This window comes from Macadamia integrifolia, unplaced genomic scaffold (assembly GCF_013358625.1).
Source record: "Macadamia integrifolia cultivar HAES 741 unplaced genomic scaffold, SCU_Mint_v3 scaffold275, whole genome shotgun sequence".
NCBI classification, from domain to species: Eukaryota; Viridiplantae; Streptophyta; class Magnoliopsida; order Proteales; family Proteaceae; genus Macadamia; species Macadamia integrifolia.
Window position 1 is genome coordinate 140550 of NW_024868933.1, and position 15660 is coordinate 156209.

Here is a 15660-nt window from a genome sequence, read left to right on the forward strand (position 1 = left end):
TGATCCAAGAACTGAAAAACCCAGACACATATCTTAACATATAAAAAGATCCTCTCCAATGAATTGGACGTCCAATTAATTGGAGAAGAGTTTCAATCTCTCTTATTTATTTATTTATTTTTAATTATGAAAGGTGACAGCTTATATATGAAAAAAGGTGATGAGATTTTGTTAGTGACTGGAAGAATTTTCTCCTTTTAAAAAACTTCATGGGAAACTGTTTCCTAGTAAAAGTGTTAAAAAAGATGTTCCAACTCAGACGGCTAGTGGCTCTTTTTTATGTGCTTTAGCGTACTTTCTTGTTCCATTCTTATCATCTGTTTTTGGAAAAGTAGAAGGAAATATTTAGTTTAATCTAATCCCTACTAATTACTCTAATAAAGATTCACTATTACACAGCTGTGGATCAGTTGCGTATTCAATTCCACATCGCTCACATCGAAAATTTCATAATTACTTGTGAATAACTCTTGGTTGGACCGTACAATTCAAACTGGTCCTTGGGGTGGGTTTTGTTCGTTTTCTCAAACTATCAGTATCTTGCATGGACTTTGTTAGAAAGTTAACCGATAGTGTTGTGTATGTTTACATGTATGAGGAAATCGAATCAGACTATGCAAAGATGTCCATACCTTCATCTCCCAAAAACAAAAAAATGTTACCCAAATATTTCTCATCTTATATAACCCAAATTAACTACATCCCGATCTATTTATCTATTGGGGAAAAGTTCTCTAAGATGTTAAGATAGGGTAGGTTACCACATCTATGTTTATCTCTCTCCTCATATGAAATGACTTCGTTGCCCTCCTATGTATAATACTATTTTTATCTTTTTGTTTTTTTTTTTTTTTTTGAAATAATACCATTTTATCTCACTTTTCTCAAGTAATGCACTCCTCTTTGACACTTGCATAGATAACCCTCTCTCTTATGTAGTTTTTTCAAAGAAGTTAGAGGACTTCCAACACTCATAGCGTGGGGGAGTTTCCCATGCCACATACCACTTAGAGTTTGGAAATCGATTTCAACAACTAAGAGCTCGCTTGGTTGAAAAGACGAAAGAGTGTCATGGATGTGAGAGGGCAAAGGGAAACATCCTTCCGTTGATGGTGGGAGGGGATTTTCTAAAAATTTTGTTTGGTAGATAGAACACTACCCGTTAGCGCAGTCTACATCCAGACATAAGACACTGTGAAAACTAGAGGGACAAAGGTGTCTTTTCATGGTGTCTGTATTTGGCATAGAGAGCAAAGACATGTAGCGTTCCTTTTCCCTTTCTATCGTTAGGTAAAAGTTTTCACACATGTACAGCGTGCAAAACACATTTGCATACCAATACAAAATAATATAACCTAACCCCCTCCACCCCCCCCTCCAAACACTCTCTCTCCTAATTTCCCCTTCTAATGGAAGATAAAATATAAAAAAAACCTCCTTCCCCCAAATTAATACATGGGTATCGGAGGGAACCCTATCCCTTATTTACATTTTGTTGGGGATAGGATGTCTTTAATTCCATGTAAGGCCTTATGGGTATTTCTATAAATTTCCCATAAAGAGTTTTTCTATATATTTGTAGCAAGGCCATCGATCTCTATAAGCAATCTAAGAGAGGTGTGAGGACGATCGTTGTAACTCTATTTTTTCGATAGTAAAACATGATCTCATCTCACCGAAGACATAGAAATTTTTTTCAAATCTCATAAATATGTATAAATTACTTATTTTTATTTCTATTGTTTTTTTACATCATTTTAGAATTACTTTCTACACATTTGACTGTTGACTTTTTTTCTCTTCCAAAAACTGCACACCATTAATCTTCCTCCCAAATGTCAATCACCAAAATTCCAAACTCCAATCTCCAATCTCCAATCTCCAATCTCCAATCCCTTTATTTATTCTCTTTACCTTCTAAGAATTTCTCGAAAGTTCTCCGCCAAAACACAATTTTCTTTCCCTCCCGCGGATGAGTTAGTTCCTGATCTATCATATTCTACATCCTTCATTAATATAACTTTCCTAATGAATAACATATTTCAATTGGTTAGCCCGATCTCACCTGCCATAAAGATCTGAAAATGTTTAAAAATTAATCTGTCCACTCACTTTTGTTCCCCTGTCCCCCACTCCAGCCCATATCTCTCCAATAAATGTCATCCTCTCTCTCTCTCTCTCTCTCTATTTGTTTGAAATCATACCGGCTCTTTTGAGTTTTTTTTTTTTTTTTTTTTGATAGAGATTGGCTCTTATGAGTTGATCTCTTCTATTGGGTGGTATCTAACAAAGTTCATATCAATTAAAAAAAAAATCTTACAAAGTTTTCTAATCATAATCAATGCTAATAATATATTGAATTTTCTATTTGTCTCTATCATGCAACTATAAACCTTGTACTATATTATGTTTCGGAATTATAGAATGTGTATTTTTCTTAGTGGAATTGCTTTGTCTATTATTTTATTAGAAACTAGGTTTCCTCATGATTGTAAAGGAAATATGATGCAATAACATGAATTGTTTTTGTTTTTATTATTTTCTAGCATGATTTATTATTTATTTCTTGTTTTAGGAAAAAAAGAAGATTAGAATTAAGAAATAAATTCGAAAAATAGTTTGTGGAGCTTTTATCACCACCTTTCTTTCCATATCATGTTGAGCTATGGTGTTCAGAACACTAGCTACCTTATTGTTAGGCTTTACAAAAAAGTTAGAGTTATATAAAAGGTGAATATTTTCTGAAAAAAAAAAAGGGTTAAATAACTTAAGGCCATGAAAAGTTTGAGTAAAAAAAAAAGATCCCAGTTCTTCAAAATTACTTCAAATCTCGTCCATTTTTTATCAACCGTCCTTCCCCTTCTTAAACCTTGGAGAAAGCCTTATGTTCCTATTTTAGAAGTGTCTCCTGTCATTAGATAATTCCCATAAAGTAAGACACAATCTCCAATTATTATAATTGTTATTGTCCAACCAATCATATTTTCACTTTTGTTTGTTAAGACAATATTAGTAAGATTTTCTTGGAGAAAAAAGGTAAACAGTCAAAACGGGTAAGAGCAATTAAGGATTCATCACCTGAATTTCACAGCCTGTGGCGCTGGTCCATTGGGAATCCAAAATTGTACATTTTTTAGTATGGCATAAGGATTGTTTAGTTGAGTGAGGAAGTATATAGAAATGAATTGGGTCTAGTTTATGTTGTTCATCAAGGATTAAGTTGTATATCTTAATTTCTATGCTTTTGACACTTTTTGATGATGTAGGTTTCTAAGAACTCAAGATAAGGAGGAAATATGTTTGAGCTATATATCATTGATTTACAAGGAAGATTCTCATTAATATTTAAGATGTACATAATTTGGTCAATGGGTAGTTCATTTACATCCATGTTATTTGATTTGTATGCATATTATATTAAGGGAGAAAGAATGTTATCTGATCGTGTGGCCCTTGTGCCAACAAGAGGCCAAAAGTAGCACACATCCAAGCATCCAACAGGGAGGGTGGGGTGGTCATTTCAGCACCCTTGTGTTTGGGTGCAGTAACGCATATCCAGATGGTTTTTTTTTTTTTTTTTATATTAAAATTAATAATTTATTATATTAATATATCATTGTAAATAAATTTTTAATCTAAAATTTATTATTATATCATATATTACTTTATAAATATAATTTTATTGTATAAATAAAAAATACACTATAATCATGCCAATATATTTTTATTTCTCACTGTCATCCTTTGCCATTCATCAAGTTTTCCATTCATAGTGCATGATAATATTTTTATGATTTAAAAGAAAAGAAAATGTTTCTAATCTTTACCATGGAATTACAAATTAATTTTAGATCCCTTTGCATCACATGACGTTTAAAGCAAGTCCAAAAAAAGGGCAATAGTAATTATAAAAAATGCCATTGGATTGCTTGATTCTAAAACATGAAAATATTAGGTTAATTTCTTAGCATTTAAATAAATGCATATTGCAAAGCAATCAATGAGCTAGAGACACAGACTAGGCACTGAACATGAATTTGGCATTGAGTAATAATGTAAAAGCTGAGTTTTTGATGATGTCTTCAATAATCATGAACCTAATGAGCCGTTAAATTGCTGAGTAACTATATATTGCCTCTTCTTCTATATTGTTTGGGGGAAAATGTTACTTGGAAAAGAAATTTGTCCTGTTGGTGCAGAAATGTTCAGAGAGATAGGGTGCATAAAAAGACAATACTGCTCTGTGTGCCAGGGCACTAAAGATGTTGTCATGCTCTCTCTCACTGGTCCCGTTTGTTGGTGTTTTCTACGCCAGCAGGACAAGGTCCTTTCATCAAAAAAGAAATAAGGGACAATGTTTTCTGTCCAGGAGCATGGCCTACTCCAATGCCCTTGTATCTATCTCTTTCCTCTCCCAATGAAATTATATCTTTGGTCCCTATTGCGGGAGGAGAGACAGATCTAGAGGGCATTGGTGTAGGCCATACTCCTAAAAGAAAAATACCATCCCATTGTTTCATTAGGTAGCTAAGCTGAGATCTGCTCTATCAAAAAAAAAAAAAGAAGCTAAGCTGAGATTGATCCGCTCTCAATATAATCTAAAGTAGTCCTTAGCAGTTACGAAGGTCTTTGATCCACTAAGATAACCACTTTTGACCCTATAAGCTAGGAGGATTTCACTTAGCTAGACTTTTGATCATGATAATTATTTTGAAGGCTCGAACTAATTAAAGTGTAGATTGGTTATTTGGATGTTAATCTAGCTCTACCACATTGGTTGTCCCTCAATCATTATATATGGTTGTTGATTTTGAACTTATACAAAGGATGTTGCCATGAAATAAAAAGAAGGGCATATTTGTTGTACGAGGCTCCCACATATGCAAGGTTCGGGAGAGGGGGGCGAGAATTACACAGCCTTATTCCAAGAATGTCGAGAGGTTATTTCGACCACTTGACCACTGGGTCACAATATTCATACCTTATCGTTGGACCAAGCTTGTCCCTTAAGGACGTCACCATGAAATCTAGGATTTTATTTTGATCTAATGATAGGGATTCATTATGGGTCAGACAAGGGATCCACGAGGGGCTGACAAGGGCCACTAGGCCACATCTATTATTATTATTTTTTTTTCTTTGGATGAAAAAATATAAGATAAAAGATAAGGAGAGAATATAAAAAGAGAGAAAGGGCGGAGGCTTACAAGAAACCAAACAAAGGGGGAACAAACCCAACCAACAAAGGAGTTGGGGGGGGGGGGGGGGAGCAACAACTAAGGGGAAAATCCATCAAGGGGGGAGGGGGATAAGATGGAGGGGGGAAGGCCCCATGAGATAAATGAACGTGTTCCTTGGGGAGTCTTTAATTCTACGGTAAGGGGGGGAAGCAAGCTTGGAGTTAAGACTTCAAAATAGATATCATTCCAAATCTTATTATAAGAACAGGAGTTGAATATCCACGAAGGTTCTGCTCTATCCAGAGATGTTGATGGTGGTGCATTAGGTGGGCTCATAGTTAATAAGTTCGGGAACAGAAACATACATCAATTGAACAGGCCAGATGGTAATAACGGGTTTAAAAAATACAGAGTAATAAATTGCATACGACGATGATATGATATGTATTTAATACGGTAGCTTTGTAAACAAATAAACATATATATATATATATATATAAATATATACCTTGAAACATATATGTACTTAGGATTTTAAGCCAAAAAAAACTTAAAAGACCCTCTTTAGGATTTGTTGAAATAAATATTAGGGTAAGAAGCATATAATGAGTATTCCTACACCCTCTCCAGGTTTATATTTGTAATTCTAAAAACTTGTTTGAGATTTAAAATGTAACCGCAAGCATACGAATCAGTGTAGCTACGGGTCGAACACAGGGAGAGCAGCCACTTTATTTTTTATTTCTTTTGATAATGAGAAAGTGAATCGATTAATGGTTGTGATATAATTCTAATTACCATCCTAAACATATGTATAAAAAATAACGTCTTAACCATTCGTCATCTAAGAATTTAAAGACGCAAGCCACGCAATTTAAATTAAATAAATAAATAATTGAAAATAAACAACCCACGTAATTAAAAAAAAATAAAGAAAAAAAATGCTGAAATAAAAATAAAGTAAAAGAAAGGGGAGAAAGATAGAGAGAGACTCACAAGTAGGTTTCTCGACTTAGCCCGAGGGATGCATCATAATATGAGCTTCCCTACTTGATTAGAGAGTCACTCTTACAAGGGTTACTCTACTTGGCTTTAGGGAAAGGGAGACAATTAAAATAAAAGCAATAAATTGATGGATCTATGGCTAGGAGGGGCAAAGCCAACACATACACTAGCCATGAACCTTGGGGGAAAGGGATAGCAATAATGTAACGGCTGAAATTAAAATCCTAAATTAAGAAAGAAAGGGTAGTCAGAAGAGGGAATGAGAGGGGAGAGAGAAGACTACTAAATGAGCCTACTTACTTGAACTTCAACCCTTGAACTGAAAACTTGATCGATTTGAGATACTACCAGTACTAAAAATCAAATCTAGAATAAACCAAATCTGAAATTTCTAGTACTAGAGAAAACAAATCTTGAAAAAAAAATTGCTCCAAGGCTCGTGATCTTGTCACCTAAATCTAAGCCTAGAACTATAACTTTAAAAAATACAACTCAATTGCATAAATCATAAACATAAAAGGGTTGAATAAAAATAAAAGAGTGCTTGCATTAATTAAAATAAAAAAAACTATTACAAAAGTGATTAAAGAAAAGATAAAGAAGAACTAAAACTAAAGAGAGAGCAAGAGAAAGAGAGAGCAACTAAAAAAAACTAGAAGAAGAATGAATTGTCTCCCCTCATCTTACATGAGTTGTATTTATAGGGAATGGGGAGGTAGGGTAACAAATTTCTCTTTCCTAAAAGGAAGAAACCCACAATTGGTTGTGAGATATTTTGAGATCAAAAGTGTTAAGGTGGAGGAGAGAGAAGAGAGAAATAAACTTTGAGAAATTTCCTATAATTTGTTTGCTTATTTTCTTTCCTTTTTTTTTTTTCTAATTTATTTCTCTTCTTTTTCTCCCTCCAAGGGACGATTTTCTTCTTGCTTTGTGTGATTTGGACAATCTTTTGGTGATGATGTGGAGGAGAGAGAAGATTTGGACAATCTTTATTTCTCCCTTTTTTTTTTCTTTCTTTTTTTTTTCTTCTCTTCTTGCCAGGAACCCTTCCACGATTTTCCTTGCTTCTAATTTGATGTGGAAATCCCCTCCATGCCCTTAGTGCTTTAAGTGAGTGAAAAACAGGAAATCTTCAACAAAATTCTCTAAAAAAAAACAACCATGAGATTCGAACTTGAGACCTCTTGGTGAGCAAGGAAATTTTGCACACCATAGCTCACCAACTACACTAAGTAGTTGTTGTTGTTACCAAAAATGAATCTTCAATCACTTAAGGATGTGGTCCATCGATCCTTGTTGGCATTTGGAATATTCCTTGCACCTCTGGGACAACTGCAAATGGGCTGGTTCTGCATCTCGGTTTAGTTCTAATCCATTATTCTTTTTCTGGCCCGAAAAGAATAATCATTTGTACGGGTGACCAAACGAATGTGTACTTTTAATTGAACACGTCCATCTTGCTTAGAATTTTATCCTCTTCGCAACCATGAAAAGAAATAGGACTTCTTTATGTGTAAAATTGAAGATATAGCACCCGATAGTCCTTAAGGCCTTGAAAATATAAAACATGTAAAAAGAGAGTAAAACCCAAGGTAGCTCCATTCTAAATATGTAAAATGCATGTTTTACTACCCTAGATTTCACATATATATGTGCTCATTAGAATTTCCCCACACTTAGACTTTGCTAGTCCTCGAGTAAAACAAAAAGAAAAAGAATAAAGACAAAAAACCTAACTCACTTTCGTAGGAATCACGGTTGCACTTAGCATGTGCAACAAGCCTTTAAACCCCTAGGTCACCCCTAGTGGACGAGTTGTGTCTCGTGGGTGTTTACAGTGAATATACACCCAAAATTCAGAATAAACAAATCCCAACCTTGGCTAAAGGTAAGGGTCATACCGATCCGGAGCAAAGATAATTTCTCTTACAAGGGACCCCCACACTTGAACTTTTATTACCCTTTATCAATTCCAGGCACTAGCATATTTCTTAATTTGGAACTCACCTCATCTCTTCCAAAACATCCTTATCTTAAGGCAAAACCACTTGTCAAGAAATAGGGAACCAATGACTAAAGTGTTGGAGTGTTTTTGACCAAACATGTTACCAAGCAATAATGACATTTGCACATTTTTTTTCTCTTTTTTTTTTTGCTTAATAAACTCTATTCTACTCCACTACTTTTGGCTTGAATGACATGGTGGAGCAAACACCAGACACCCAAGTTACTATGTAGCTTCGCTTTTTGCATATGCCCACAAAGACAGTGATGCTAGAGTTCCTTCAGAAGTTTCCTCCTAAGGAATTTCGATCAAGACACCACGCTTCCTGAGGCGTAATGCCCTGTCTAGTTCAAAGGGAATCAACTCTTATTCTTCTTTATACCACATTTCACATTTCATTTAAACTTGTGCATTTGTCAACCCATGCCAAATTAGAAAGAAGGTCTCAACTCCAAATCAAAAGTACAAAGAACCCACAGACTTACATATGGTCCATCACCATAAAATAGGGGTCTCTTATTTTTCAAAAGAAAGTCCCATCTCAAGACACAGTCTTGTTTCTTTCTTCTCAACAGGATTTTTATACGTTCAAAATGGGTACCTTAATCAAAACTTTTATTTTCATACATCAAGCAACCGAATGGTCTGATCATTAGCCAAAATCCAAAGTAGGACTTCATCCTTAGCAAGCTCAAAAATAAAAAGAAAAACAAACAAAACAAAGTGAAAAAAGCAAAAACTGGTTTCCTTCCCCCACACTTAAGTCATGCAATGTCCTCAATGCATGGAAAGAATTAAAAGCAAAGACAATGCAAGGGGGTCATACCTGATTAAAAGTTAGTCATCAGTGTAAAGAGGTTCATGGAGATCCATGACATCTTCACTACTAGTATTAGGAAACTCAAGGAACGGTTTCAAACGTTGACCATTAACCTTCGAAATTATCCCTGTTCCTGGATTCAAAATCTCCACAGCCCCATGGGGATATACATTATGGACAATAAACGGGCCATCCCATCGGGATCTAAGTTTACCAGGAAAAAGATGCAATCGAGAGTTGTACAATAAGACCTTATCACCAATTGTAAAATATTTACGCAGAATGTGCTTATCATGGAAAGCTTTGGTTTTTTCCTTGTAAATCCTAGAACTTTCATAGGCATCATTCCTAAGTTCCTCCAACTCAGATAATTGAAGCCTACGGTGAATTCCCGTATCAGACAAATCAAAGTTGAGCTTCTTGATGACCCAAAAGGCCTTATGCTCTAACACAACTGGTAAGTGACAAGCTTTCCCATACACCAAACGGTAGAGAGACTGACCAAGTTCGGTCTTGAATGCAGTCCGATGGGCCAGCAAAGCATCAATGAGCCTAAGGGACCAGTCCCTATGGTTTGGGATTAACAGTTTTCTCCAAGATTTGTTTGATCTGCCTATTAGACACCTCCACTTGGCCACTAGTTTGGGGGTGATAAGGGGTAGATAACTTATGTGTGATCCCTTACTTTTTCATTAAGGCCTCAAAAGGTCGATTACAAAAATGAGTACCCCTATCACTAATTATTGCACGTGGTGCACCAAAGCAGGAAAAAATGTTCTCTTTGAGAAACTGGACCACCACTTTGTGGTTATTAGATTTACAAGGTATGACCTCTATCCATTTAGAAACATAATCAACGGCCAAAAGTATGTACAAATTCCCAAAGGAATTAGGGAATGGTCCCATAAAATCGATGCCCCATACATCAAAGATCTCAACTACTAAAATAGGGTTGAGAGGCATCATGTTCCTCTTATTGATATGACCAAAAGACTGACAGGCGGGACAAGCCTTACAAAAATCAAAAGCATCTCTAAAAAGAGTGGGCCAATAAAATCCGCATTGGAGAACCTTTGCGGCAGTCTTCTTAGGTCCAAAGTGTCCACCACATGCATGATCATGACAAAAAGAGAGAATAGAATGTTGCTCATGATCAGGAACACATCATCGGATAATCTGATCTGGACATATCTTAAACAAATAAGGATTATCCCAGAAAAGTGCTTAACTTGGGAATAAAACCTATACTTATCTTGGGTGGACCAGTGATCCGGAGTCACACTTGAAACTAAGAAGTTGACAATGTCAGCAAACCATGGTTCACTGGACATTGCAAATAATTGTTCATCTGGAAAGTTCTCGTTGACTGGAGAATCGACAGTCAAGGAATTTGAAAGTCGGGATAAATTGTCTACAACTAGGTTTTCAACTCCTTTCTTATCCCTAATTTCTAAATGAAACTCTTACAAAAGTAAGACCCACCTAATGAGATGGTCTTTGGCATCCTTCTTCTGAACTAAGTATCTGAGAGCAGAATGATCAGTATACACCACCTTATGTGAACCAACTAAGTAAGACCGAAACTTTTCTAATGCAAACACAACAGTTAAAAATTCTTTTTCAGTGGTTGTATAATTGAGTTGAGCATCATTTAAGGTCCTACTAGCATAGTAAATGACAATGGGCAACTTATTAATCCTTTGACCCAAAACTGCTCCTATAGCAAAATCCGAAGCATCACACATCAGTTCAAAAGGTTCAGTCCAAACAGGTGGTTGAACAATGGGTGCATTGGTCAACTCTTTCTTAAGTTGTTTGAAGGATTCTAGGCACTCTTTAGAAAACTCAAAAGTTTGATCTTTGGCAAGTAATGAAGTGAGAGGTCGGGCTAACTGACTAAAGTTCTTAATAAACCTTCTATAGAAGCCTGTATGCCCTAAAAAAGACCAGACATCCTTAACAGATTGAGGAGGTGGTAAACTATCAATTAAATCCACTTTGGCTTTATCTACCTTAATTCCCTCCTTGGATATTACATTGCCTGAAACAATACCAGATTTAACCATAAAATGGCATTTCTCCCAATTCAAAACCAAATTCTTAGATATGCACCTTTTCAAAACTAGGGAAAGAGGATGAAGACATTCAGAATAGGAATTCCCATGAATTGAAAAGTCATCCATAAATACTTCTAAGAATTTTTCGACCATGTCAGAAAAAATGCTCATCATGCATCGTTGGAACGTAGCAGGGGCATTGCAAAGCCCAAAGGGCATACGCCTGTAAGTAAATGTTCCATATGGGCATGTAAAAGTGATCTTATGTTGGTCCTCTAAAGCAATTGGGATTTGGTTATAACCAGAATATCCATCAAGAAAACAATAGTATTCATGTCCAGCTAATCTCTCTAACATCTGATCAATGAATGGCAACGGGAAGTGGTCCTTCCAGATTGCCACATTAAGTTTTCTGTAGTCAATGCACACATGCCATCCTGTTTGGACACGGGTAGGGATCAACTCATTATTGGCATTAGGAACTACAGTCACACCAGACTTCTTAGGCACTACGTGAGCTGGCTTACCCATTGGCTGTCAGAAATAGGATAAATTATTCCATGATCCAAGCACTTTAGGATCTCTTTCTTAATGGCTTCCATCATCACTGGGTTAGCTCTTCCTTAGGGTTCCGTGGATGGTTTGGAATCCTCCATGAGATGTATATGATGTTGCACAATGGAAGGGCTTATACCCTTGATATCAGTCATGGTCCAACTTAGGGCTTCCTAATTATCTTTTAACACTTTAAGTAACTCCTTTTCCTGGCTAGAAGTTAAATTTGAAGAAATTATTACAGGAAGAGTCTGGTCAGGCCCTAGGAAAGCATACCTTAAATTAGATGGCAACTCCTTAAGATTTAGCTTGGGGGGCTCAACTATGGAAGGTTTGAGAATGGAATTGGAAAGGGGTCCTAAGGACTCCACAAGTGTGTGAAGACTCAAGACTTCAGAAAAGAAATTTTCATTGTCATCATCCAACTCATCCATACACTCTTGGAATTTTGAATCAAAGTCAATATCAAAGTTGGTAACTAAATCATCAGAAAAATCCAGAAAATCCTCAAGCATATTGATCTCTTCTTCCATGTGTGGTTGCTTGCCAATCCTAAACATGTTAAACTCAATAGTTTGGTTACCAAAAGATAATCTTAGGAAACCATTCCGACAATTGATTAATGCATTACTGGTAGTCAAGAATGGTCTTCCTAGAATTATTGGGATCTCATCCTTAGTTGAGAAGGGCTTAGTATCTAACACAATGAAATCAATAGGAAAAATAAATTCCTCCACCTTTAGTAAGACATCCTCAACCATCCCTTTAGGAATCTTAACAGACCTATCTGCCAACTGAAGAGTAGTTTCAGTGGCTTTCAATTCTCTCAATCCTAGTTGCTTGTACACATGATACGGTAAAAGATTCACACTTACGCCAAGGTCAAGTAAGGCATGCTCAATGTAGGTGTTGCCTATGACATAAGCTATGGTAGGGCTCCCTGGATCCTTATACTTGGCTGCTATAGGCTGAATAATTATGGAACTAATGTTACCTGCCAAGAACGCCTTTTTGGGCACACTAGTGATACGTTTGTGAGTACATAAATCTTTCAGTACCTTTACATAGGCGGGGATCTGGGATATGGCATCCAAAAGAGGGATGTTCACTTCTACCTTTTTGAAGACTTCTAAAATTTTGTCTATGGAAGCAATCTTCCTTTTGTTTACCAAACGATTAGGAAATGAGATAGGATGAACATAAGGGTTGTTAGGGATTTGTCCATGTTCAGAAGAATCATTTTTTGTTTCCTCAACCAAATCATCTTTAGTTTCAGAAAAATCATTAGGTTCATCAGACGAACCTGGAACAAGAGGCACATTTGTGTCCTCAACTGAAGGAGAGTTAACAGGAGTAATAGATGAAGAAGATTTAGGAACGCTTTGTTGGTACTCTCTACCACTCCTAAGGGCATAAACAACATTACATTGGTTAGAGGGCCCTTGTTGGGTCTGACCTTGTACTATATTCAGTGGTGCATTAGTTGATGTTTGTGAACTAACAGGTTGATGGTGCCTAGGGTTAAGCTCTGGTTGACTGGGTAAAGTTCCCTTCTCCCTCTCACGCATAATTGAGACAACTTGGGTAAGTTCTCTCGTAAAATTTTGATGGCTTGTCATGAGATGGACCATATTTTTTTCCAAGTCACTTATTCTACTTGCCTCTCCAGTGTTGGTAAACCCAGGGGGTTGCTGATAAGATGATAGGAGATGGGGCCTAGGAAAACTAGCCTGAGGTCCTGCATTTGACATAGGAAAAGTATTTTAGAAAAAAGATTGTTGTGCAAAGGGAGGCCTTTGGGGTCTAGGTTGACCTTGATTATGAAAATTGGAAGGCACTGCTTGGTTGCTCTAATTCCAAGAGAAATTTGGGTGATTTCTCCATCCAGGATTGTAGGTGTTACTATATGGATTATTCTGGTATAAGGCATTAACACTATCATTAGAAGTGCCCCAAAGGTGTTGGGGCATTCTTCTATGACATGTCCAGGGGACTGACACCAAGCACAAATCTTAACCAAATTGACTGATGATGGCTCTCTAGGAACAATAGCCTCAATCCTCTTAATTAGGCTATCCAAATGGGCTTCCTTCACTACCATCCCATCCACAAAATATCCTTTCCCTCCTATGGTTCTTTCACTCTCTTGGGTGGATTCCCACTCATGGGTTTTGTCAACTAAGTAAAGTAAGAATTCCCATGCCTTTCCTTCATCTGTAAAGGATGTGAATCCCTCAAGGCACATAGACTCTATCATTTGTTTAGTTGGATAATCAATACCCTCATAAATTATTTGACATAAATGCCATAGGTCTAGGCCATGGTGAGGGCACTCTTGGAGTAGATCCTTGAATCTCTCCATAAGTTTGGAAAATGACTTACTAGGTTTTTGCCTAAACTGAAGGATATCACTTCTAAGCTTATTGGTCTTATGAGTTGGGAAAAACTTCTTAAGGAAGACAACTGTGAACTATTCCCATGATGTTATGGAATTTTTGGGTAACCCATACAACCACTTCTTAGCTTGGTCTTTCAATGCAAAAGTGATAAACCTAAGCTTAACAGCATCATCAGAAAGTTGTTGGATCTTAATTAGAACACATACCTCTTCAAATTCTCTTAGAAATAGGTATGCATCCTCAGAGGTCAACCCATGGAAGTGGGGCAACATAGTGATGTATTGAGATTTAAGTTCAAAATTATGGCCCTGGGCTTGTGGTAGAACTATGCAAGAAGGTTGGGCTGTTATAGTAGGGTAGAACCTATCTTTTAGAGATTTAGGTGAAGGGTTTTGCTGTTGGTCTCTCATATTGAAGGGTTTTAAAGAGAGCAAACGTATAGGGTCACTACTTGTTGGATCTCTTCTTTCTAACTGATTCTTAGTATTACGTACCCACCTAACACTCATACAACAGAAAACTATCCACAACTAGAGTAAGACAAGCACAAAAGAATGGATAGCAAAACTTTTTTTTTTTAATGATTTTTTTTGGCTTTTTGGGAGCTTACCGGCAGGGATCCGGGGTTGCTCAGGTCAATTCTTGAGGTATTGCTACAGGGCAAAACCTGTCTTTATCATACTGTGAGGCATGGCGACCTCCATCGATACAACTATTATTGCAAGTTGTTCTTCTAAGGAATTCAATAAAAGAAAAGGAAAAACAAAACAAAGCAAACAAAGCACTCCGATTTACCAAAAGAAAGCAAAAAATAACATGGAACTGTCTCCCCGACAACGACGTTAAAAACTTGTTTGAGATTTTAAAATGTAACTACAAGCGTACGGATCAGTGTAGCTACGGGTCGAACACAGGGAGAGCAACCACTTTATTTTTTTGCTTCTTTTAATAATGCAAAAGTGAACCGATTAATGGTTGTGATCTAATTCTAATTACCGTCCTAAACATATGTATCTAAATAACGTCCTAACCATTCGTCATCTAAGATTTTAAAGACGCAAGCCATGCAATTAAAATTAAATAAAAAAATGATTGAAAATAAACAACCCACGCAATTAAAAAAAAACAATAAAGGAAAAAAATACTGAAATAAAAATAAAGTAAAAGAAAGGGGATAAAGCTAGAGAGAGACTCACAAGTAGGTTTCTCTACTTAGCCCGAGGGATGCATCATAATATGAGCTTCCCTACTTGACCAGAGAGTCACTCTTACAAGGGTTACTCTACTTGACTTTAGGGAAAGGGAGGCAATTAAAATAAAAACAATAAAATGATGGTTCTATGGCTAAGAGGGGCAAAGCCAACATATACACTAGTCATGAACCTTGGGGGAAAGGGATAGCAATAATGTAACGATTGAAATTAAAATCCTAAATTAAGAAAGAAAGGGTAGTCAGAAGAGGGAATGAGAGGGGGGAGAGAAGGCTACTGAAGGAGCCTACTTACTTGAACTTCAACCCTTGAACTGAAAACTTGATCGATTTAAGATACTACTAGTACTAAAAACCAGATCTAGAATAAACCAAATCTGAAATTTCTAGTACTAAAGAAAACAAATCTTGAAAAAAAAATTGCTCTAC

General features: G+C 36.4%; 1 non-coding gene across 1 annotated transcript; it reads left to right on the top strand.

Annotated features, from left to right (window-relative positions):
- Nucleotides 1-13937: 13937 nt before the first annotated feature.
- On the top strand, nucleotides 13938-14044 carry LOC122067191. Its single transcript, XR_006136616.1, has one exon. It is a non-coding gene; the product is annotated as a small nucleolar RNA R71 (small nucleolar RNA).
- The last annotated feature ends 1616 nt before the right edge of the window (nucleotides 14045-15660 follow it).